The sequence below is a fragment of the Giraffa tippelskirchi genome, chromosome 2, assembly GCF_054371585.1.
Source record: "Giraffa tippelskirchi isolate mGirTip1 chromosome 2, T2T-mGirTip1v1.2.pri, whole genome shotgun sequence".
In the NCBI taxonomy this organism is placed as follows: Eukaryota; Metazoa; Chordata; class Mammalia; order Artiodactyla; family Giraffidae; genus Giraffa; species Giraffa tippelskirchi.
In genome coordinates, this window is record NC_137276.1 from 133,039,098 (window position 1) to 133,046,051 (window position 6,954).

Here is a 6,954-nt window from a genome sequence, read left to right on the forward strand (position 1 = left end):
ATAACCATATGGTTTTTTTCTTTCAATTTGTTAATGTGGTGTATTACATTGATTGATTTGCGGATGTTAAAAAAACCTTGCATTCCTGGGATAAAGCCCACTTGGTCATGATGTATGATCTTTTTAATATGATGTTGGATTCTGTTTGCTAGAATTTTATTAAGGATTTTTGCATCCATGTTCATCAGTGATATTGGCCTGTAGTTTTCCTTTTTTGTGACATCTTTGTCCGGTTTTGGAATTAGGGTGATGGTGGCCTCATAGAATGAGTTTGGAAGTTTACCATCTTCTGCAATTTTCTGGAAGACTTTGAGTAGGATAGGTGTTAGCTCTTCTCTAAATTTTTGGTAGAATTCCGCTGTGAAGCCGTCTGGTCCTGGGCTTTTGTTTGCTGGAAGATTTCTGATTACAGTTTCGATTTCCGTGCTTGTGATGGGTCTGTTAAGATCTTCTATTTCTTCCTGGTTCAGTTTTGGAAAGTTATACTTTTCTAAGAATTTGTCCATTTCTTCCAAGTTGTCCATTTTATTGGCATATAGCTGTTGGTAGTAGTCTCTTATGATCCTTTGTATTTCTGTGGAGTCTGTTGTGATCTCTCCATTTTCATTTCTAATTTTGTTGATCTGATTCTTCTCCCTTTGTTTCTTGATGAGTCTGGCTAATGGCTTATCAATTTTGTTTATCTTCTCGAAAAACCAGCTTTTAGTTTTGTTGATTTTTGCTATGGTCTCTTTTGTTTCTTTTGCATTTATTTCTGCCCTAATTTTTAAGATTTCTTTCCTTCTACTGACCCTGGGGTTTTTCATTTCTTCCTTTTCTAGTTGCTTTAGGTGTAGAGTTAGTTGATTTATTTGATTTTTTTCTTGTTTCTTGAGGTACGCCTGTATTGCTATGAACCTTCCCCTTAGTATTGCTTTTACAGTGTCCCATAGGTTTTGGGTTGTTGTGCTTTCATTTTCATTCGTTTCTATGCATAATTTGATTTCTTTTTTGATTTCTTCTGTGATTTGTTGGTTATTCAGAAGCGTGTTGTTTAGCCTCCATATGTTGGAACTTTTAATAGTTTTTTTCCTGTAATTGAGGTCTAATCTTACTGCATTGTGGTCAGAGAAGATGGCTGGGATGATTTCAATTTTTTTGAATTTACCAAGGCTAGATTTATGGCCCAGGATGTGATCTATCCTGGAGAAAGTTCCATGTGCACTTGAGAAAAAGGTAAAATTGATTGTTTTGGGGTGGAAACTCCTGTAAATATCAATTAAATCTAATTTGTCTATTGTATCATTTAAAGTTTGTGTTTCCTTGTTAATTTTCTGTTCAGTTGATCTATCCATATGCGTGAGTGGAGTATTAAAATCTCCCACTATTATTGTGTTGTTGTTAATTTCTCCTTTCATACTTGTTAGTATTTGCCTTATATATTGTGGTGCTCCTATGTTGGGTGCATATATATTTATGATTGTTACGTCTTCTTCTTGAATTGATCCTTTGATCTTTATGTAGTGTCCTTCTTTGTCCCTTTTCACATCCTTTATTTTAAAGTCTATTTTATCTGAAATGAGTATTGCGACTCCTGCTTTCTTTTGGTCTCCGTTTGCATGGAATATGTTTTTCCATCCTTTCACTTTCAGCCTGTGTGTGTCCCTAGTTTTGAGGTGGGTCTCTTGTAGACAGCATATATAGGGGTCTTGTTTTTGTATCCATTCAGCAACCCTTTGTCTTTTGGTTGGGGCATTCAACCCATTTACATTTAAGGTAATTATTGATAAGTATGATCCCGTTGCCATTTACTTTGTTGTTTTGAGTTCGTGTTGAAACATCCTTTCTGTGTTTCCTGTTTAGAGAAGATCCTTTAGCATTTGCTGGAGAGCTGGTTTGGTGGTGCTGAATTCCCTCAGCTCTTGCTTGTCTGTAAAGCTTTTGAATTCTCCTTCATATCTGAATGAGATCCTTGCTGGGTACAGTAATCTGGGTTGTAGATTATTCTCTTTCATTACTTTAAGTATGTCCTGCCATTCCCTTCTAGCCTGAAGGGTTTCTATTGAAAGATCAGCTGTTATCCTTATGGGGATCCCCTTGTGTGTTATTTGTTGTTTTTCCCTTGCTGCTTTTAATATTTGTTCTTTGTGTTTGATCTTTGTTAATTTGATTAATATGTGTCTTGGGGTGTTTCGCCTTGGGTTTATCCTGTTTGGAACTCTCTGGGTTTCTTGGACTTCTGTGACTATTTCTTTCCTCAATTTAGGGAAATTCTCAACTATTATCTCCTCGAGTATTTTTTCATGGCCTTTCCTTTTATCTTCTTCTTCTGGGACTCCTATGATTCGAATGTTGGGGCGTTTCATATTGTCCCAGAGGTCCCGGAGGTTTTCCTCATTTGATTCTTTTTTCTTTTTTCCTCTCTGCTTCGTTTATTTCCATCATTCTATCTTCTACCTCACTTATCCTATCTTCTGCCTCCGTTATTCTACTGTTGGTTCCCTCCAGAGTGTCTTTTATCTCCTTTATTTCATTATTCATTCTATATTGATTCCTTTTTATTTCTTCTAAGTCCTTGATAAACATTTCTTGCATCTTCTCAATCTTTGTCTCCAGGCTATTTATCTGTAACTCCATTTTGCTTTCAAGATTTTGGATCATTTTTATTATCCTTATTCTAAATTCTTTTTCAGATAGATTCCCTATCTCCTCCTCTTTTGTTTGGCTTTGTGGGCATTTCTCATTTTCCTTTACTTGCTGAGTATTTCTCTGCCTTTTCATCTTGTTTAGATTGCTGTGTTAGGCGTGGCCCTTCTGTATTCTGGTAGTATGAAGTTCCTCTTTGTTGTGGAGGTTCCTCACTGCGGCTGGGGTTGGACAGGTGGCTTGTCAAGGTTTCCTGGTTGGGGGAGCTTGTGTCGGTGTTCTGGTGGGTGGAGCTGGATTTCTGCTCTCTAGAGTGTAATGGAGTGACCAGTATTAATTTTTGAGATGTCTATGGATTTGGTGTGCCTCTGGGCAGCCTGTATATTGATGCTCAGGTCTATGTTCCTTCGTTGCTGGAGAATTTGTGTGGTATGTCTTGCTCTGGAACTTATTGTCTCTTGGGTGGAGCTTGGTTTCAGTGAATTTATGGAAGCTATTGGATGGTCTCTTATTAATTAATGTTTCCCCTGGCTTTCAGTCTTATTCTTGCAGTAGCCTCAAGACTTCTCCTTCCATACAGCCTCAATAATAAAACTTTTAGGTTAATGGTGAAAAGATTCTCCACAGTGAGGGATACCCAGAAAGGTTCACTGAGTTACATGGAGAGATGAGGTGGGGGGGGTGGGTTGAGGTGACCAGGAGGGGAAGAGGGGAATTCAAATGTGGAGAGAGCAATCTAGCCAGTAAGCACTTCCCTCTGTGCTTTCCACAGTTTGGAACCCTCAGAGTGATTCACAGAGATACATAGAGAGGGGGGAGGAAGGTAATAGAGGTGAGCATGAGTAGAAAGGGAGGAATTAAGAGGGGAGAGAGAGATCTGGGCAGTATCCTGTTCCTGAAGTGTTCTCCGGTACCCAGAACACCCTCAGAGATTCACAGAATTGGGTTGAGAAGAGAAGGAGGAGGGTGGGAGATAGAGGTTCCCTGGGGGAGAAGAAAGAGCATTAATAGGGGGAGAGAGTGATCAGGCCAGTGATCACACTCCTGAGTAAAAATGGGTCCTAAAGATTGGGTTCTTAAATGTACAAAGTTGATATCAAATATGTAAAACAAAGATTAAAAATCTAGAGTAGAGGTTAGACTCTTATAAAACTTACAATCTAAAAAAAAAAAAGAAAAAAGGAAACAGTGTAAAAAGAAAAAAAACAGTAAAACAGTAAAAAAAGAAACAGTAAAAAAATGTAGAACAGGAAAAAAAAACATTAAAAAAAAGAAAACACAAAAGGTATAAGATATATGTATGTAGTTTGCTTCAAAAATAGGGTTGTTGTTTTTTTTTTTTGCAAGTTAATAGTGGGTTATGAAAATGAAAGTTAAAGGTGTAATAGAGGACTTGAAGAAAAAGGAAAGAAGAGAAAAAAAAAATTGTTTTTTTAATTAAAAAAAATTAAAAAAAAAAAATAATAATAATAATAATAGTAAAAAAATATATATCCCGGACTTGCTCTGGAGCTGTTGTGAGCAGTGTGGGATCTGCTCAGTTTTAGATAGATCCTTATTCCTGCTTATACTTTTCAAGATCTATAGGTCCTTTTTAATGCAATCGGTATTAACTACAGGGATCTTAATCTGTTGGCCTGTCCCTTCCAAAGCGCTTCCCTCTGTTTATTTGGCTTCTGTTTGGAGATCTCTTCAGTATCTAATTTCCGCCCTGCAACAAAGCGGTGGAGGTGATCTCTTTAGGTTCGCTTGTTCAATCGTGCTGTGGGGAGGAAGGAACACTGCAATTCTGGCGTGTGTGTGGTAAGCTCGCAGTGTCTCGGCCGCACTGGGTTCGCCCCCGCTCACGGCGTTCGCCCCCGCTCACGGCGTGTGTGCTTTCCCCGTCTACCCTGCTCAGGCTTCAGGTTACTCGGCCGGGGAGCGGGCCCTGAGCTGCGTGCACTTCCCAGGTCTAAGCCGCTCAGGTTCAGGCTCCCGGTTACTCCACAAAGGCGCAGACTCGGTTTCGCCCGCGGCTTGTGCCGTTCCCGGTCGGAGCTGCCCAGGCGGCCAGAAGTTTGGCGAGGGCGCTGTCCCCTGTTGGGGCGGTGCGGCTTATCACCACCCTGGTCCCCGCCTCGGTTTACGGGCGCGCCCGGCTCCGGTGTGCTTTGTGTCGGTTCTGGGGAGCTGGTCTCTGGCTGCTACCCTCCCGGCGGCTGTCGACCCTCCGGGCTCTCAGGCAGTCTTTGCTTAGAAACTGGGAGCCTGTTTGCAGTTTGGTAGGGGGTGCCCTCTCTGGAGCCGAGTTTGCCCCTTTCCGGCTCTGGCGGGCCCCGCCTGCCCGCTGTGTCCGGCGGGGGATGGGGCGGTCCGCAGCCGGCTAGCTCTCCTCTGGTATCGCTCAGTCCTTTGTTCTGTGAGCGGGCCGGCAGTGCCTTAGAGTTGGGCTTTTCGCGGGATAGTTCTCTCTCTCGCTGTCCCACAGTTTAGGTTACTATCTCACGTAAGCTCCCTCAGATCGCCCTCGGGGCACTCGGGCCCGGTCCTTACCCTAGGCAATGCCGCCCGCTCCTCTCCGTTCAGTCCCCACTTGCTGGTGGCGGATGATGCGAGCGTCTGGGGTTCTTTGCTGGGAGTTGCTTTAGGCACGTAATCTGTGGATTTTATTTATTTTTTCCTCCCAGTTACGTTGCCCTCCGAGATAAAAAATCCTCCCCCACACCCGCCGGTGAGAGGGTTTCCTGGTGCTTGGAAATTCTTCCTCTTTTACGACTCCCTCCCCGGGACGGGTCTCCGTCCCTAACTCTTTTGTCTCTCTTTTTATCTTTTATAATTTCTCCTACCTCTTTTGAAGATAATGCGCAGTTTTTGTGAAAGCCTGACGTCCTCAGCCAGCCTTCAGAAGTAGTTTTGTGAAGTTTGGTCAGCGTTCAGATGTTCTTTCGATAAATTTGTAGAGGAGAGAGTGGTCTCTCCGTCCTATTCCTCCGCCATCTTAGCCCCGCCTCCTGAAAGCACCTACATTTTGAAGAGAGTTTATTGGATATTCTCTGAAGACTAGACAAACAGGAGGGACACATAATATTTGAAATAATCTCTCTGCCTTTTTGTAGTAACAATAGGATCCCAGTTTACTAAAGGTCAAGTAGTAGGATTAACAACAGAGGGAATGTATGGATGATCTGAGGAAGTAGCAAGAGAACTAGCATGGGTATCCGCATAGTCTAATAGAGTATTTTTTGAATTAAGTCATGGAGTTTTTAGGATCTAAATAGATGAATAACTCACCAAGGGCTATCTTAGTTTCCATAAGTAAATATTTCTAATTCTGCTAGCATTAAAGACACATACTTGCAAGAACTCTGTTTTGAGTTCACCCACTTGGAATAACCTCAATGAAGGAAGATGCACATGAAGAACCCTGCAATAACAACACAATTACATTCTGTGAACTTTTTACCAACTTTCCATGTCAGTGGATGTTAACCAAGGTAATTTTACTGGAAAATGAAAGAGTCATTATTTTGGATTATTAGACTTTGGAAAACTGAACAAAAACTAATTTCTGACAACCAAGGATGCAAGTGTGGTCCATTACTCAGAATGAAAGCTTCTCTGTAGATCACAGAATTTTAACCAATATACACCTGCAATACATTAAATAAGATCTAGATCTGAGCAGATTCCTACAGTAAGTTCCAGATTTACAAAGTTAAAAATAGGATGGAAAATTTAGCAAGCCAAGAACCTTAGAACTCTCTCCCTACCAAAAGAAAAATGAAAGAAATTGTATGATTCTAAGGGCTGCAAAGATTAGTACCACTATCAAAAGTTTGAAAAAAGTTTTTGTTATTATTTTATAAAGATTTATTTAACTTCCTTGAATGTATTTTATAATTTGAACATAGGTGAATTTTGAAGAAAATAAATGATTATAATTAATTTAATGAAATGAAGACTTATAATTGTTGTCTAGCTGTTGTTCCAAATGATATATCCTTCTTGGAGTTTTTTAGTACTATACAGACTCTTGTACTTTGCATGCAGTTATGCTCTGGCAGGTGCTTGTTTTCTCTATGACAACAGCTCTCAATGTTCAGACTGTAGGGCCTTGATAGGAGGTGTGTGTGTGAGTGTGTGTGTGTGTGTGTGTGTGTGTGTGTGTGTGTGTGTGTTACAGCAAAAGTGATTTATTACTTTTTATCAAATGTATAAGAATAATCAAGAAATCTGCCTTCTGAAATTTTTCCTGGGGACCTGTGAGGACGAAACTATGGTTATACAATACAAAATATTTGCCTTTTTCAGTTAGGTGACATTTGCACAAATGATGCCTAAGAAATA

General features: G+C 40.6%; 1 long non-coding RNA gene across 1 annotated transcript in view; it reads right to left on the bottom strand.

Moving 5' to 3' along the window:
- The window catches only part of LOC145539340 (uncharacterized), a 28,582-nt gene extending 22,962 nt beyond the window's left edge, over positions 1-5,620 (bottom strand). Inside the window, exon 1 of the long non-coding RNA XR_014077731.1 lies at positions 5,454-5,620. This is a non-coding gene — a long non-coding RNA (uncharacterized LOC145539340). The remainder of the gene's footprint in view (positions 1-5,453) is intronic.
- Positions 5,621-6,954: the final 1,334 nt, after the last annotated feature.